Here is an 18880-nt window from a genome sequence, read left to right on the forward strand (position 1 = left end):
ACACTAGATTGATGGACCGGTGGAAAATGTTTATGGCTGGATTGACCATCCTAGGATTAGTTAGTGAAAGTTGAATTCTTGATACCAATTCAATTGAGAACTTGATAATATTTAAACAAACCAACCTCAAACCTAACTTGAATTAAACTCTACCCCACGAAGTAGCCAAATTGGTATTCCGATGATACAGGTGTTTTACCTGTTTTATTCCCTACAGATTAATTAAATGTCGTCCCTATTATAGAAAGTTGTTTGGTACGTGATTTATCTTTCTTGGGCGGAGTAAAATCATTTTTTCTTACCAAATTAAAAAAAACCACACTAATTAAGTTATTTCAATTAAATTGAATAACCTAATAAAATTTAAATTAAATTATTTCAAAATTTCATCTAAGAAAACATCAATTTATTCAATTCTAATTTTAAAATTTATTATTCATTAAATGAAAAATAATAATTTAATCAATAAAAAAATTCAATTATTTTTATGTGTTTTGTATTTATTTTTAAATATATAAAATTTTAAGATTTAATATCTTGCACTATAATTAATAATTTTTAAAAAAACTTAATTTAATATAAAAATTTAATTTATCTTGGTCGGGTGTGTCGAACCCCTACAATAGTGCAACACAGGGATGACACGCGAAGGATCCAATAGCAAGCTACTGTAATGATCCCTCCCCAAAATAAAAATTAATTTAATATCATAGTGAACCAATGGTCCACGTATCAGATATTAAACTGATAAGAACAGATACTACACTTGATCTTAGCCAAAAGGCCGAGAAAGGTATGAATGAGAAAGTGCCATAGCTTCTTCTTTTATAGCACTAGTTCCAATCCGTCAATCAAAAACAAACGATATGGGACTAAATTCTAAACCCTAAACTCTAAACTCCACGTAGTATAAAAGGTCATTACAGTTTTTTTTGTTTGTAAATAGAGGCGAGAGTACAACTCCACCTAGTATAAATGGCCATTAGAGTTTTTTTTTTAAGAAGAAGCGAGAGCACACTGCAAACCGTGATCTTTCTCACATCTCCTTCTCCTTGGCCACGGAAAAGAAAGGAGAGTCTTGTTGCTTGTGATTTTGTGCTGGAGGCAGTTAAGGTTTGTTGCTTCGCCGCTGCAGCTGCGTCGACAAGTAGGACATCTCCTCCGTCGGTCAACCTCTCTCCGCCTCGCTCCGTCGTAAGCTGATCAAATTCTTTGCCTAAGGTGTCTGTAGGTTTGATCCCCCGATTCGCTCGGCTCGTCACTAGTCGGCTTCAGATGTCGATCCTATAGGAAATGGGAACGTAGGAGCATGCCCATGTTCCCCACTACAATTAATGGAAAAGTCCATTATATCCTTGAGTTATTTTCCTTTATAAGGGGTGCGTCCAAGGATCATGGCGGATGATTCACAGTGTAGAGAAAGAGACAACGAGAGAGTGAGAATAATATCTGAGACGGTGAGATTTGGTTCGTGGAATTGTGGAGAGCTTTCCAATCCTATGATTGCTCTTCCGGCAGCAAGTCCAATTGTCGTCGATTGTAGATCTGTGGGAGATTGTTGTAAGTGTTTACCATTTTAATTCGTTTTGATTCGTGCATTTAGAGTATCAACAATGGTATCATAGCACATAGTTAGTTATAAATGCATGACAAATCTCCTGCTTAAAATTTCTACCCCTTCCTTTTGCTCTCTTTTCCTACCGCTCCGATCGATTTTGTTGCCTGCTGCCAACACATGGAAAGATAGCGTCCATGTCACAAACTTCCCCAATTGCCGATGTCGTAGGCCTTGAGGAACACCCACAAAGTTTGCTCTGATATTGGTCGGTGGTTGTGCTCATGGCCGCCACTCGCAGAGGCTTTGCGTCATTAGCGTCGGAGGGCTATCAGCAAAGACTTCCCCTGGTTTCTGGTCACTAATATTTTTTTTTGCTTGTTTTAGTGTGTGCGAGATCTAAGGAAAACTTTTTCTCATAGTAAAAAGTCTTATTCCAATCAATAACCAAGTAACCATTGCCAGCATGCCCTCTTTTCAATTTTCAAACATAATCAATCGTATTGTCTAATATTTTGAGGAGGAAGTCTCAATTCATGCATCTTACTCTTGAGGTTTTGGTGGTTCTCATTTGCTATGCTGAGTTCATCCTATTGAACTCGTTTTGTTTCTTTTATATCTACTTGCAATAGCCTGGAGGGATGAGATGTGGAATGTCAATCTTAGTTTGGCCTTTGTGCTTCCTTCTCCCATTGCAAAATATATTAAAGAACTTTGTTGCCTACTTTCCCAACTCTGTTGCTTCCTGGTATGAAAGCGCCTTAACATGTTAGTTAATCAAACCCACAAGCTAATCACCCCTCGAGTTATTCTCCTATAGTTTGGGGCCTCCATAGACCGTAGGGTTAGGGTTTTCCCATGGTCTTTCATTTGGCATGTTCTTTCAGTGTGACCGAACAATTTACTTATCAGTTTGACTGAGCGAGACTATTTATCCAAAGCATTGGTCTGGAGTTGGTTCAAGATCATCGAGATGGTATCAACATTGCACTCTCGGTATATATCCCAAGCGTGCCCTATCATTGTGCCCTCGTTGCATATCCCAAGCATGCCAGATAAGGCGGTAAATGAACCAATGGTTCAAAAATAAGTTTGGTGTTCAATTTAATATGAAATTATTTATGTGCGTTCAATACAACACTATTTTAATTAATTGGACATGCTTCAAAAATTTATGAATAAATTTGAACAAGTATATTGGTGAATAATGATCATCAATAACTTGTTTATAAACATGTTAAATAAAATAAAATAATTAAATTTAATAAATAATTGAATAAGTTTCAAACAATAAATAAGGTTGTTCTTGTGTAATAGTACCATAATAGGACACTTTTAGTTTCCCAAATATTTAAGGATCGAGTTTAAATCTCGGTGAATTAACGGATGAATTTTCCCTAATGGATGATTGATCTAAGAACATTGGATTGATGGACCGGTGGAAAATTTTTATAGCTGGATTGACCATCCTAGGATTAGTCAGCGAAAGTTGAGTACTTGATACCAATTCAATTGAGAACTTGATAACATTTAAACGAACCAACCTCAAGCCAAACTTGAACCAAACTCTACCCCCACTGTGTAGCCAAATTGGTATTCGAGTGATACAGGTGTTTTACATGTTTTATTCCCTAAGGATTAAATGTCCTCCCTATTAGAAAGTTGTTTGGTATGTGTTTTATCTTTCTTGGGCGGAGTAAAATTGTAACACCCGAAAATTCTCAAAACTATTTTAGAAATATTCTATGATTTTTCTGGAATTTTAGGATATTTTTACAAAATTTTTAGAGTAGCGGAAGTAGCAAAAACAAATAGAAAACGAAAACGACCTAAGCGGGAATTGAACCCGAGACCTATGGTTTACGGATAATTCTAGTAACCAGTTGAACCCAGCAGGGCCGTGCTGAAAGGAAAGGGAGGCAATTAAATTTATATTAGAGTTGGGTCGAATTACCCATTTAATATAAATAGGAAATTATTAAGTGGGGTTTTATTTTGATCGGGATTCCTTCTCCTCAAACCCTCACCGACGCCACCTCTCCCTCTCCTCCCTCTCTCGGCGCCAACCACAAGCAAGGCTAGGGTTCTGTCCCAAGGGTTCCAAGGGCACCTTCCGGCGACGACTTCGACACGAGGACGCTCCCCTCCGCGAGAGGAACGCATAGACGTGAGAAGATCGTCGAAAGGATCGTCTCCGGAAAATTTAGCGATTAGAATCGTAAGAAACTTCGAGCAGGAGGTAAGAAACCCCTCACCTGCAGTATAAGTAGCTAATCATGTGATTTTTATGCATTAGTTTAGTCGTATGCAAACTTGGCACGTAGGGTGTGCACCAGCGCACACCAAGTGCTCGATAGAATGTTTAGTACAGTCAAAATGCAAACTAAGCATTTTATTAGCTTGGATAAATGCATTAGAAGCATTTACACAGCCTATTTAGTCTTGCTTCAGCTTTTACAGGACTAGATGTCCAATGGGTGGGCTCCCACAGTCGCCTCTAGGTTTAGATGACCTAGTTCTGGGTTTAGACAACCTAGTAAAAGCAAGACAAGGATTTATTAGCTTATGTTCAGTTTGCTTAAAAGTTATGAATTAGTGGATTATGCGCCATGACATGTGTAGAATGCTAGATAATTGAGACTTGCAAACCCGGGTTTAGTTAGGGACGCGCGCATAGCAAGTACAGTTGCTGGGCCCAAACAGCAGCATGATTATGTATTTTCACCTATTATATGTATTAAGTTTTCAAACTCTCACAAGATAGTTAGGTGAATTCAGTATAGCATTAGCATTAGCTAGAATTAGCTCAGTTCAGCTTTTGTAACAGTGTAGTTTCTGTTCATACAACATGATAGTTTATGATTAGCTCTTATTGCCATGATTAGTTAGCTTTCTATGTTTTGTATGTCATGCCATGTTTAGCATATTCAATTTGTATTTCAAATAGCATGTTTTAAAATCATGAATTGCATCGTATGCATGTTTTAGTGAGGTAGATGGTTTCTTACTAAGCGAAAGCTTACAGATACTTTTTCCTTATACTGCAGATAAAGGTAAAGGAAAGATGGACTAGCGGAGGCTGGAGGGAAATGCGATGAAGATGTGTGTGGATGGAACTTGGAATAAAGATCTTAGGAATCTTAGCAAGTTTAACTATTAAGAACTTTGTTATTTTAGTTTTTGCCGTTCAGTTTGCTTAAAAGTTATGAATTAGTGGATTATGCGCCATGACATGTGTAGAATGCTAGATAATTGATGTTAGGAGGCATTTCATTTAGTTTGGAATTGATATGAGTGATTTTGGCACGAAACTGTGCTGAAATCAGGCTTCTGGTGTGAAATCAGAAACCCCAATCGATCGGCCGATCGATTGGGGCTTCTCAATCGATCAACCGATCGATCGAGAAGTTCGCACCGCGAACAGTAAGCTCCTGGATTGATCAGCCGATTGATCCGGATGCCTTCTGTCGCGAACAGAAAGCCCTGGGATCGATCCCTGGATCGATTGGCCAGTCTGGATCGATCCGCCGATCGATCCAGAATATTGCCCGAGCACAGTAGCGTGCTGGATCGATCACTGGATCGATCCGACATTCCAATCGATCAATGGATCGATTGGGAGGTCTGATATCAGGGGGAAAATGTTTAAGTTCAGTTCCTTGACCATGGGGAAGGTAAAACATGACATGAATAGTTAGTTTACACCCCTTAGCATGTATAGAACCAATAAATGTTAGTAGTTTAGTAAAATTTCAGTTAGTACAGCTTCCGTAATTAGATTTAATGTTGGTCATGGATTAGTTAGCACAGCATAATGTGACGATCGACCTCACAGCCTAGTTTAGCAAAAGAACTTTGTTGCCTACTTTCCCAACTCTGTTGCTTCCTGGTATGAAAGTGCCTTAACATGTTACTTAATCTAATCCGCAAGCTAATCACCCCTCGAGTTATTCTCCTATAGTTCGGGCCCTCCGTAGACTGTAGGGATAGGGTTTTACCATGGTCTATCATTTGGCATGTTCTTTCAGTGATCCATTTATCAGTTTGACTGAGCGAGCCTATTTATCCAAAGCATTGGTCTGGAGTTGGTTCAAGAACATCGATATGGTAACAACATTGTGCTCTCGGTACACATCCCATGTGTGCCCTATCATTGTGCCTTCGTTGCATATCCCAAGCGTGCTGGATACGGCGGTAAATGAACCAATTGTTCAAAAATAAGATTGGTGTTCAATTTAATAAGGAATTATTTTTGTTCGTTCAATACAACACAATTTCAATACCTTACGAATAAATTTGAACAAGTATGTTGGTGAATAATGATCATCAATAACTTTTTTATAAACATGTTAAATAAATAAAATAAAATAAAATAATTAAATTTAATAAATAGTTGAACAAGTTTCAAACAATAAATAAGGTTGTTCATGTGTAATAGTACCACGATAAGGCACTTTTTTTAATTTCCTAAATATTTAAGGATTGAGTTTAAATCTCGATGAATTAACGAATGAATTTTTTCTAATGGACGATTGATCTAAGAACATTGGATTGATGGACCGGTGGAAAATTTTTATGGTTGGATTGACCATCCCAGCATTAGTAAGTTGAATACTTGAATTTTCTGTATTAGAAAGTTGTTTGGTACGTGATTTATCTTTCTTCGGCGAAGTAAAATCATTTTTTCTTACCAAATTAAAAAAACCACACTAATTAAGTTATTTCGATTAAATTGAAGGACCTAATTAAATTATTTCAAAATTTAATCTAAGAAAACATCAATTTATTCAATTCTAATTTTAAAATTTCTTATTCATTAACTGAACATTAATAATTAATTCAGTAAAAAAATTCAATTATTTTTATGTGTTTTGTATTTATTTTTAAATATATAAAATTTTAAGATTTAATTTCTTGCACTATAATTAATCATTTACAAAAAAACTTAATTTAATATAAAATTTTAATTTATATTGGTCGGGTGCGTCGAAGGCCTACAATAGTGCAACACAGGGATGACACGCGAAGGATCCAATAGCAAGCTCCTGTAATCATCTCTCCCCAAAATAAAAATTAATTTAATATCATAGTGAACCAATGGTCCACGTATCAGATATTAAACTAATAAGAACAGATACTACACTTGATCTTAGCCAAAAGGCCGAGAAAGGTATGAATGAGAAAGTGCCATAGCCTCTTCTTTTATAGCACTAGTTCCACTCCGTCAATCAAAAACAAACGATATGGGACTAAATTCTAAACCCTAAACTCTAAACTCCACCTAGTATAAAAGGTCATTACAACTTTTTTTGTTTGTAAATAGGTGCGAGAGTATAACTCCACCTGGTATAAATGGCCATTAGAGTTTCTTTTTTAAGAAGAGGCGAGAGTACACTGCAAACCGTGATCTTTCTCACGTCTCCTACTCCTTGGCCGTGGAAAAGAAAGGAGAGTCTTGTTGCTTGCGATTTTGTTCTGGAGGCAGTTAAGATTTGTTGCTTCACCGCTGTAGCTGCGTCGACGAGCAGGACCTCTCCTCCGTCGGTCACCCTCTCTCCTCCTCGCTCCCTCGTAAGCTGATCAAATTCCCCGCCGAAGCTGTCTATGGGTTTGATCCCTCGATTCGCTCGGCTCGTCACTAGTTGGCTTCAGATGTTGATCCTATAGGAAATGGGGAACGTGGGAACATGCTCACATTCCCCACTACTCTTAATGGAAAAGTCCATTATATCCTTGGGTTATTTTCCTTTATAAGGGGTACGTCCAAGGATCATTGGGGGGGGGGGGTGATTCACGGTGTAGAGAAAGAGACAACGGGAGAGTGAGAAGAACATTTGAGACGGTGGGATTTGGTTCGTGGAATTGTGGAGAGCCTTCCGATCCTATGATTGATCTCCCGACAGCAAATCCAATTGTCGCCGATTGTAGATCTGCGGGAGATTGTTGTAAGTGTTTACCATTTTAATTCATTTTGATTCATGCATATTGAGTATCAACAATGGTATCAGAGCATATAGTTAGTTATAAATGCATGACAAATCTCCTGTTTAAAATTGCTACCCCTTCCTTTTGCTCTTGTTTGCTGCCGCTCCGATCGATTTTGTTGCATGTTGCCAACACATAGAAAGATAGCGTCCATGTCGCAAACTTCCCCAATTGCCGACGTCGTAGGCCTTGAGGGACACCCACGGAGTTGTCTCCGATTTGGCCGGTGGCTGTGCTCATGGCCGCCACTCGCAGAGGCTTTGCGTCATTAGCGTCGGAGGGCTATCGCCAAAGACTTCCCCTGGTTTTTGGGCACTAACGTTTTTTTTTACTTGTTTTAGTGTGTGTGAGATCAAAGGAAAACTTTTTCTCATAGTAAAAAGTCCTATTCCAATCAATAACCAAGTCACCATTGCCAGCATGCCCTCTTTTCAATTTTCAGACATGATCAATCATACTGTCAAATATTTTGAGGAGGAAGTCTCAATTCATGCATCTTACTCTTGAGGTTTTGGTGGTTCTCATTTGATATGCTGGGTTCATCCTATTGAACTCCTTTTGTTTCTTTTATATCTACTTGAAATGGCCTGGAGGGAAGAGATGTGGAAAGTCAATCTTACTTTGGCCATCGTGCTTCCTTCTCCCATTGCAAAATATATTAAAGAACTTTGTTGCCAACTTTCCCAACTCTGTTGCTTCCTAGTATGAAAGCACCTTAACATGTTTGTTAATCTAACGCGCAAGCTAATCACCCCTCGAGTTACTCTCCTATAGTTAGGGCCCTCCGTAGACCGTAGGGTTAGGGTTTCCCCATGGCCTTTCATTTGGCTTGTTCTTTCAGTGTGACCAAACAATTCACTTATCAGTTTGACTGAGCGAGCATGTTTATCCAAAGCATTGGTCTGGAGTTGGTTCAAGATTATCGAGATGGTAACAACATTGTGCTCTCGGTACATATCCCAAGCGTGCCCTATCATTCTGCCCTCGTTGCATATCCCAAGCGTGCCGGATAGGGCAGTAAATGAACCAATGGTTCAAAAATAAGTTTGGTGTTCAATTTAATCTGAAATTATTTATGTGCGTTCAATACAACACAATTTTAATTAATTGGGCATGTTTCAATAACTTATGAATAAATTTGAACAAGTATATTAGTGAATAATAATCATCAATAACTTTTTATAAACATGTTAAATAAATAAAATAAAATAAAATAAGTTTAAATTATTAAATTTAATAACTAATTGAATAAGTTTTAAGCAATAAAAAAGGTTGTTCTTGTGTAATAGTACCACGATAGGGCACTTTTTTAGTTTCTCAAATATTTAAGGATCGTGTTTAAATCTTGGTGAATTAACGAATGAATTTTCTCTAATGGACGGTTGATCTAAGAACACTGGACTGACAGACCGGTTAAAAATTTTCATGGCTGGAGGATTTGCAAGTTGAATACTTGATACCAATTAAATTGAGAACTTGATAACATTTAAAATTTAAAATGAATAACCTAATCAAATTTAAATTTTTAATTAAATTATTTCAAAATTTCATCTAAGAAAACATCAATTTATTCAATTATAATTTTAAAATTTCTTATTTATTAACTAAAAATTAATAATTAAATCAGTAAAAAAATTTGATTATTTTTTATGTGTTTTGTATTTATTTTAAAATATATAAAATTTTATGATTTAATTTCATGGACTGTAATAAATAATTTAAAAATAAACTTAATTTAGGTGGTGTTTGGTTCTCTTCTAGGAATCGGAATGGGAATAGGTATCATAGTATTGTGGAATGGGAATGAGTGTGAGCTTGGGTATCATTCCTAAAAGTAATGTTTGGTTAGTTGAATATTTTCAATCAGAATGAACTTAAATTTTCTTTTTTACCCTTATAGGAAAATAAGAGAAAAAATTAGATGGAAAGTAAAATTGAATGTGAGAGACACATATGATATAGAGAAAGTGTGATGGGAAAAAATGAAGAGAGAGAAAGTATGATGAGAGAAAATGAGGAGAGAGAGCTTGATAGGAGATATTGAGAAGAGAAAAAGTATGATGAGAGAGAAAGTGTGTTGAGAGAGAAAGAGTAATTGGGAAAAATAAAAAGAGAGAAAGTGTGATGAGAGAAAGTATGATGAGAAAATGTGATGAGAGAATGTGTGATGGGAAAAAATAAAGAAAGGGAAAGTGTGATGAGAGAAAATGAGGAGAGTGTGTGTGATGGAAAAGAATGAAGAGAGAGAAAGTGGGATGAGAGAAAATATGGAGAGAGAGTATGGTAAGAGAGATTGAGGAAAGAGAAAGTATGATGAAAAAATAAAGAGAGATAAAATAATGAGAGAGTATGATGAGAGAGAAAATAATGAGAGAGAGTGATGAGAGAGAAAGTGATGAGAGAGAAAGTAATGAGAGAGAGTGATGAGAGAGAATACAAAGAGAAAATGGTAGAGAATGTGTGATGAGAGAGAATAAGGAGAGAGAGAGTGATGGAAGAGAATGAAGAGAGAGAAAGTGTGACTAGATAAAATATGGAGAGAGAGTATGGTAAGAGAGATTCAGGAGAGAGAACGAATGATGAGAGAAAAAGTATGATGAAAAAAATGAGAGAATGAAGAGAGAGAAAATAATGAGAGAGAGTGTATGATGAGAGAGAAAATTGTAAAGAATGTGTGATGAGAGAGAATAAGAAGAGATAAAATATGTTGAAAGAAAAAATATGATGATAGAATGAGGAGAGAGAAAATATGATGAGAGAGAACAAGGAGAGAGAATGAAATGAAAGAAAAATTAAATAAATATAGTAAGGGTATTTTTGTCCAAAACTTAATTCTTATTCCCATTCCATCAAAACTTAAGGGAGGGAGTGGGTTTCATCCAGATTTGGAAATGAATCCATTCTCTTATTTCCAAACCTCTAAACCAAACACCACCTTAATATAAAAATTTAATTGAACTTAACACATGAACCCTGCAATAGTACAACACAAGGATAACACACGAAAGATCTAGTAGATGATCTCTCCCCAAAAACAAAAATTAATTTAATATCATAATGAACCAATGGTCCACGTATTAGATATTAAACTGATAAGAGCAAATACTACACTTGATCTTAGTCAAAAGGCTGAGAAAGATATGAATAAATTACAGTCATAGTCTCTTCTTTTATAGCACTAGTTCCACTCCGTCAATCAAAAACAAACGATATGGGACTAAATTCTAAACCCTAAACTCTAAACTCCATCTAGTATAAAAGGTCATTACAATTTTTTTTTGTTTGTAAGAAGAGGCGAGAGTACAACTCCACCTGGTCTAAATGGCCATTAGAGTTTTTTTTAAAGACGAGGCGAGAGTACATTGCAAACCGTGATCTTTCTCACGTCTCCTTCTCCTTGACTGCGTCGCATGGTTCCTCTGTCACAGTCGCTACTAGCGGCGTCAATGAGACCGCAACCCGGGATGCCCTTGATGGTAACCGTGTATTCGCGGCGGGGGCACTGGAGAGCCCTGTTCCTCAGCGATCTCTGGGACCAAAACGAAATATCAAATTGCTTCCTTTTTTCCCTTCTCCCGTTCATACTAACTACTAATTTTCTAAATCTTTCTTCTCTAGATCTGATTACCACCTGCTCTTAGTTTGTTCGATTAGGCAATTGTTAGCTGTTCCGTTTCATTGTCCTAGCAGATTGATTGATACATGATCAACTACGTTTGTGTGGATTAGTGTTTTTCAGTGGTTGCACTCATGAGGCATTTTGGATGTTTTTGTTGGTGAGTTTAGCTCTTCTCTTTTGATACCTACAAACTCATCCAAATTTGATGCAGCAGGAATTAAACTAATTGCAGTTGGTGTTGGGACTCCTGGCAAAGCTTGCGTGCTTGCTGAACGGGTAATGATTCAATTTCGCAGTTAACTTTGATTGTAGTAATTTGTTGTTTTACAATAGTGTGTTTGTTCTATGTTTCACAAGAGAATGTATCTCCTGAAACATGGAGATTTTCGGTTTCCTTTGCTTATGATCATTGATCTCCTTCATGAGAAATTTACAAGGATCATTCGCTGCAGAACAATTCACGCGCTTAGAATTGATCCAAGCATCTCAATTTTTTTTTAAAATTTATTCCTTTAAATTGTAAATCCTAAACACCCAAAATACATATATTATATACCCCATGGGTACTTAAAATTTTTTAATTTTAATTTTTTTAGCTTGAACACTATAATCCAACTCCTAAACCCTAAAGTTTAAATCTAATCAGCTTAACTCAGGAGCTAAAAGAAATAAGTTTTAAAAAATAAATCTAATACAAGATGGGCACCTATATATATATCGTTCGCGGTGGAACAATCCACAACTCTGTTGTCAGGCTCATAGATTAGGATAGCGAAAATTGTCGACAGAATAACTTTTCCGTCGGTATATATTTACCGACGGAACTAGTTATTCCATCGGTAAATGTACCGACGAAACAGTAATTCCGTCGGAGTATAATTTTCCGACGAATTTTACACCGACACTTTATTTTCCGTCGATAAATGCCTCTACCGACAGAACTACGATGGAATATTCCGTCGGTAATGCTGTTTTTTTTTTGTAGTGGAACAGTCCACAACTGTGTTGTCGAGCGCATAGAATTGATCCAGACACCCCAATTGAAATACATGTGTTATTTTATTTTATTTTTTTAAGCTCCGAGTTTAAACTAATTAGATTTTACTTTTAGTGTCTATATATGTTAAATTATAATGTTCAAATTAAACAAAATTAGATACTCGCGGGTATAATATATATATATATATATAGGATATTTTTTTTAGCTCCGATTTATGGATTTTTTTAATTTTAAAAAATAAAAAAAATTGAGACGCCTTGATCAATTCCAGGTGCCTCTATCAATCAGGCACAGACGATCGCATAACATACTATACACACACAAATGCTAGCCTAGGCGACATTCGTGGGCAGCACATAGAATCAGCGAAATACGAAATTTTTTAGCTCCACTTATGTCAATAAGAGTTTGTCTTTTGAGTGTAGGATTTGGATTATAGTATTAAGCATAACAAAAAATTAAATTTAAAAAAACAAATTGGATACTCAAGAGATGTGCAGAGTAAGGTATGCAGAATATCTAAACTATATTTATAGTGTTTTGTTATCATGCACACCCATGTATACTCAAATCATGATCATTTAGGGTGTGTTTTGTTGGAGGTATTCTTGATAACCTTGGTTATCGATCCAAGATCATCAACGAAAACCTGTTAAAAAAAAATGTTCACTTTTTTAACCTAAACTCTAAAAAAAAATTAACAGTATTGTATGTTCATGAATTTCTCATAAATGAGTACCTAGAATAATAAAATTATATATAAAGAGTTTTATTACTTTCACATACACAATAAAAAACATAAACTAATAAAATATTTTATGGAGATGCGGGGTATCGATCCCCATACCTCTCACATGCTAAGTGAGCGCTGTACCATCTAAGCTACATCCCCATTAATAGATTTTAATGTATATTCTCAAATATCATTACAAAATTAGTTCGTCTCGTAGATTGATGCATTTAGTGAACGACACCTCGGACTCTCACCGTTATGGCGATTCTTCGGTTCCAACGGCACCTCGTCATATAACTCTTCCTCATCTCTGCCGCTGCCCTCGCGCTCCTCTGGGTTGCCTTCTCCTCTGCGATCCCTGCTTCCTCCGCGTCGTCGAGGGAAGCCGCCAAGGCGGTGGTGGAGAGCAAGTACTTGTATTGGGGCGACCGCATTGATTGCCCCGGAAAGCACTGCGACACCAAGAGTCCAGCCTCCGATGCACCCTCCAAGAAGCCCTCTTCCTCGGAAGGTCCCATCAATTTCTCTTCTGGTCTACTACCTTGCTTTAATATTCCATCACTATTGTGGATGATCTTCTTTGATTCGTTGAATTGGAATTAAGAACACTCCAAGTTTCTGGGATTATGAAGATTTGCCTTTGAGCATTTGATTTGGGTGTTAAAGTTCACTCCTTGCGTATAAAAAATTTGTAGGAAGAATTCTAGATGGAGGAATTAATTAATAGTTGTTTTGTACTGACATTATGCTTGTTTAAAAAATTTGCAGAGTATTTGTGATGCCTTCTAGAATGTGCATCAATCCAACACATAACAAGAAGGGGATCCTGCACCAAAGCGGAAATCCAAATACAGATGGAATGTACAATTACTCAACTCCTGTTACATTATTTGAAGTCAATAGAAACTAATTTACTTCATGATTGAATCTCAACTCATTTTTAGCAAACTCGTTGAATTTGGTGCCTTGTTGTTCCATGTATAGGGCATTCTTTTTTGTGATTATGTGAATTTAAATGTTTGATGTTGATTAAAGATTTTCATCTCAATCAAATTCATTGAAACAAATCAAGATATTCAACCTCTTGAGTATAATGAAGTAATCCACACATGAAATTTTCTTTATTTCCCACGATGTCGCCATGGTTAAATGGTCTGTTACTTTGCTAGGTGATCTTTGAATCTTCAAGCTCTAGTCTTGACCATGATGAACATCCAGGTCTATGGAGTGCAAGGATCGAACCAATCACAGCTCTGTTTTGCTACCACATGATTTTCTTCCTATGATGGCTGCCAAAAGACTAAGGAATGTAGCAGATAAGGTATTGGTTCTCCAAATGTGTTATTTGACTTGCAAAATAGCTATGATAACTATCTCATAATACAAGTAAAATATCTTTCAAGAGAAATTCACTTTTTGTGAGGGTTGTGATGTTTCTATGACACAAACCCTTCAAGAGAAATTCACTTTTTTTCATGAGCTCTGATGTTTCTATGACATTCAAATGAATAATTGGTGTTGGACTCGTGTGACTCTTTCTTAGTTTCATTGCTCTACTTGCCACAAAAGTCTTGCAAACGTGTGACATGAGAACATTTGATGAATTTGTTCTTGTGACAGACAAAGGATGCATATTGAGATACCACTGGAGAATTTCTCCAACGCAATAAGATTTAGTAGATTCATAAAATATGACAAGAATGAACTTTGTAGGTTATTCGCGTAAGAGGCCTGCCTGGCTTATAATGCTTCTTATGTTTCTATGCAGTCTTTTTATTTGGGAATATTTCTTGGCTTAGTCTTGAAAGTTTCTCATAATTCTGATATTGGTTTTAAATACAAATGCTTTTGCAGATCAAACACCTACTTGGTGATTATGATGCTATTCACGTGCGACGAGGGGATATTTTAAAGACTAGAAAAGACCGATTTGGAATTGAGAGGAGCCTTCATCCCCATCTTGACAAAGATACCCATCTTGAATTCATCTAGCGGAGGATCGCGAAGTGGATCCCCCCAGGATGAACACTTTTTATCGCTTCAAATGAGATAACGCCTGGTTTTTTTGCACCATTATCATCTAGGTATATCTACAACATCCACTTGTTGTGCACGTGCAAAAGTCGTTCTCCTAGATGACTTATTCAGAACCTCAATGAACATCTCCTAGATGACTTTTAAAGTTTAGCAATTTGATTACGACCCTCCTACTTCATGTGTCTATCAATCTCTTAATCTATTTTCAAAGTGTTGTTTCTGTCATTCATAAGTATCTCTCTGTTCTTTAAATTTAGAGTTTGTGGAATTTATGCTTTGTCTATCGAAACAAATAAACTTCTTTGCTTCATCTATTCGTGCGCTTTTGCACTGGATAATATTGGTTTTTGTATGTAAATGAAAACTTTGTAACAGGTACAAATTGGCATGCTCATTGAACTTTACAAACATATTCGACTCAGTGGTCAAGAACAATTATCAGCTTTTTATGGTAGAAAATTTGATTTTGGCAGGTGCCAGAACATATGTGAAAATTTACAAGGAAGATGCAGATAATCTGAATCCTAGAGATGACCCAAAGAGGAACATTAAGAACAGTCAAATCCCTGTTTATACCATGGACAATGAGGGAACTAATCGATAGATTCAAAATTTGGCAAATATTCAGATATATGGTCAACAATAAGCGCATGGAAATGGAGCTGCTTCGAACATCTATCAAATTGAGTTTGCATGTAGATTTCTTATCATTTTTATGCGGTTAGAGAAGATTTCTTGCGATTGACTTATATCCAAAATGTTTTTGTTTTAGGGTGATATTGATCGGGCGGCTACGAAGATGCCGACCAAGCGACCGAAAGAATGTTGAGCGGGAGACCGAGCTAATGCTGAGTGGATGGAAAGAGGAAGGGTAAGCAGAGCCGAGCGCGTGAATGAGAAAGTGCCATCTAGGCAACAGAGACAATGTCAATCTAAACCAAGAGGTCAATGGCGAATGGGAGCGAAACCCGTGAGGTGAGTGGGAGCGAATCTCGTGAATGGAGCGGGCGTGGAGCCCGTGAGATCGAAGGTGAATGAGAGTAGAGCCCTTGATCCGAGCAGTGAGTGGGCGAGTGTTGACTGAACGACGAGTGAGATGAGTTTCAACCGAGCCACGAAAAATAATGTCGAGCGGATGACAAGCTGGCGATCGAGTGAATGCCGAGGGAGACCGAGTGATATCGAGAAGACGGTCGGACGATACTTGATAAGCCGAAAAATTGAGTGTCACGAATAGGCTTATCAACTTAACAAATGATTTTCACTAAATCCCTTAACTACACAATGATGTTGTAATAACGAGCTCAGGATCGATCTCTCGAGGAACTATGGGTAGGATGTAATCTTAGGATTGTATGTTATTTCTATTTTTGGGGTTTTAATATAAAATTGGGGGGTTTAAGCTTTGAATCTAAATCTAAATAAATGAAAAGCAAGCGGATAAGAAACTAATCTAAAGCAATAGTAAAATCTAACTAAGTATCTCCGATTAATCCATACGCATCATCACACTACATCATGAATTCATCATTAATACCGTTAACTCTAAATATGAAATAGCAAGACAGAAATAAATTTAACCTACAGCATACTTTAAACCCTAACTTAATTCTAACCAACTTAACAATTAACCAAGCACAAATTAAACACAAATTAAGCTTCAACAAGGTAATGAAATGCTAAATTACTTGCATAAAAATATAACAAACATAAAAGGAATCTGTTCTAAGCTATAAAACAGTAACAAAATGAAATAAAATGGTAAACTGATCCAATTTCACAACCAATCTAACAATCTTCACTCTCTTGCCATCACACAAGAGGCCGAAGATGAGAACGCCCAACTCCGGTCATCAGTGAAGAATCTCAGCGGTAAATCAGCTCTAGGGATGCTCAACATCGTCGGATGAACACCCCCGACAAGATGGAACCAATAATCAGCCCGAAATCTGGATTTCTGTAGCCCACAAACTCTGAATCTGGAATGAAGCTGTGAATGATGGATTGCCGTCGGATGTGGTTCAGTAACAATGGAGGAACGCCGCCAATGCTCTCTAGTCGGAAGGGAATCACAAATCTGAGGGAACGCCCAACAGATCCGTGGAAGCAGAGTATCGCTGGAAGCAAAATCGCGCCGGAGGGAACGCCCACCGAAGGCTCCAGATGATCGGAATCCAGTTGCCGTGAAGCTCTTCACTGATGTCGAAGCTTGAGAGATCATCGAAGAAGGAATCGGGGTCGGAACTCGCTGGAGAAGAACAGACGATGCAAAGCTGTGTGGAGGAGTCGACGAAGCACGAAGCTACTGTAGCTTCCCTTTTAAATCTGATCCAGATCTGAACAGACGGCTGAAATTGATTTGTAGCTTGATCAACGGTGGAAAGTCACTTAAAATCCGATCTGAAGGTGTTGATCTTAATCTAGCGTCTGGATCTACTCTCTCTTAGGTCGGATAGACAAGATATTCAATGGATGACTCAGATCTCTCTGATCTTTGATGAACGGTCCATAATGCTCCGCAGCTTGATCTTCTCGTTTAAACTCTGATTCGAGCAAAAATTCGGTTCGAATAGATCCACATGCAAGATCCTTTGATGCATACAAAATAAGAATAAAATATTAGCATCAAATAACACAAAAATAAGATAATTTACAATTAAGTCCAAGTATAAAGACAATGCATGAAATGTGATGCATATATAGGTTTCATCTATGAATATATCATCAAACCATGCATGTATGAATCAAAATGATACAGTTAAATTATGGTTATCAAATCCCCCACATTTAATCTTGAACGTCCCGTGCAAGTATAGAAAACAAAAAAAATCATCTCCACACAAATTCCCTAGTAATATCTTAAAGATAGTAAAAGGAATTTAACTAAGATCATCTAAAGATCGCAAACAATCATGAATACAATCCAAACAAAAATCGGTAGGTATAGTAGTTTCAATCCAATTCAAAAATTAAGCAAGATGCAATCTCACAAGGGATTCACCTATTCTATCTCTCACACTCAAACATGTATAAGTGGAGCTCACTCAATGCAACTCACAACATTTCACTACCATAAGTTTGCTTATTTTCTAATTCTCCACCACTATAAGACATAGCATACATGAATCAAAAGGATTTATCAACAAGAATTGAAATGAAAGCAAGAAGAACAATTAAAGTGAATGAAATAGGCAAAAGAAAAGAATTCAATGAAAAATTGAGAAGATAAAAGTATTGGAGGAATATACTTGATGAGTTGATCCATTTTGATGTTAAAAGAGATGAATATCATTTGTCATTACCACTTCAAAGTATCAAGCTAACCTCTCCTTCAATTTGATGAGAATTCAAGATTCTTGATACTCTATCTCCACACTTGATACTCTCTTGATTTGCCAAAATAAAAATTTCTTCACTATTTTTTTTTTCACTTGAATTCCATCACTTTTAAACTCAAAAATAATCTCAAATCACCTCATGGAGAAGAGCTTCCTCCCCCACACTTAAAGTATTGTCCGTCTCGGACAATTAAACATAACATGTACCCATGCTATTGCCACTTTTCCATCTTCTTCTTTACTGTTTTGCTATCCTAACAGCCAATGTACCATATCCAATTGACCTCCCAAAGATTTACTTCTGTTTTTAGCAAAAGTATCAAATCAGATAACTGACTTTAAGGTTTCAATTTCAGCATTTAAGAAATATACTTTTTATACACTCTAATTCAATCTATCCTCCGAAAGACAATCCATTTGAATCCCTACTAAACAATCCAACATACTGATTTCAGCACTGTAATGCAGCTGGAAAAATCAGCAACTTCAACAATCTACAGTTCCAGTAAAATCAGATTTAAAGCAATTAAAAAATCTTCACCATTGCACCAATTCAGTCACTCCCAGCAGTTGCAAGAAAGCTTTTAGGTCTGAATTCATCCTTATAATTCCT

General features: G+C 36.7%; 2 non-coding genes and 2 pseudogenes across 2 annotated transcripts; 1 reads left to right on the forward strand and 3 right to left on the reverse strand.

Moving 5' to 3' along the window:
- Positions 1-15533, forward strand: part of LOC122037660 — a 123595-nt pseudogene extending 108062 nt beyond the window's left edge.
- Positions 600-797, reverse strand: LOC122037712. The gene has a single exon (XR_006127725.1). It is a non-coding gene; the product is annotated as a U2 spliceosomal RNA (small nuclear RNA).
- Positions 6532-6729, reverse strand: LOC122037715. The gene has a single exon (XR_006127727.1). It is a non-coding gene; the product is annotated as a U2 spliceosomal RNA (small nuclear RNA).
- On the reverse strand, positions 10498-10682 carry LOC122037672 (annotated as a pseudogene).
- Positions 15534-18880: the final 3347 nt, after the last annotated feature.

This window comes from Zingiber officinale, unplaced genomic scaffold, assembly GCF_018446385.1.
Source record: "Zingiber officinale cultivar Zhangliang unplaced genomic scaffold, Zo_v1.1 ctg72, whole genome shotgun sequence".
Classification (NCBI taxonomy): domain Eukaryota; kingdom Viridiplantae; phylum Streptophyta; class Magnoliopsida; order Zingiberales; family Zingiberaceae; genus Zingiber; species Zingiber officinale.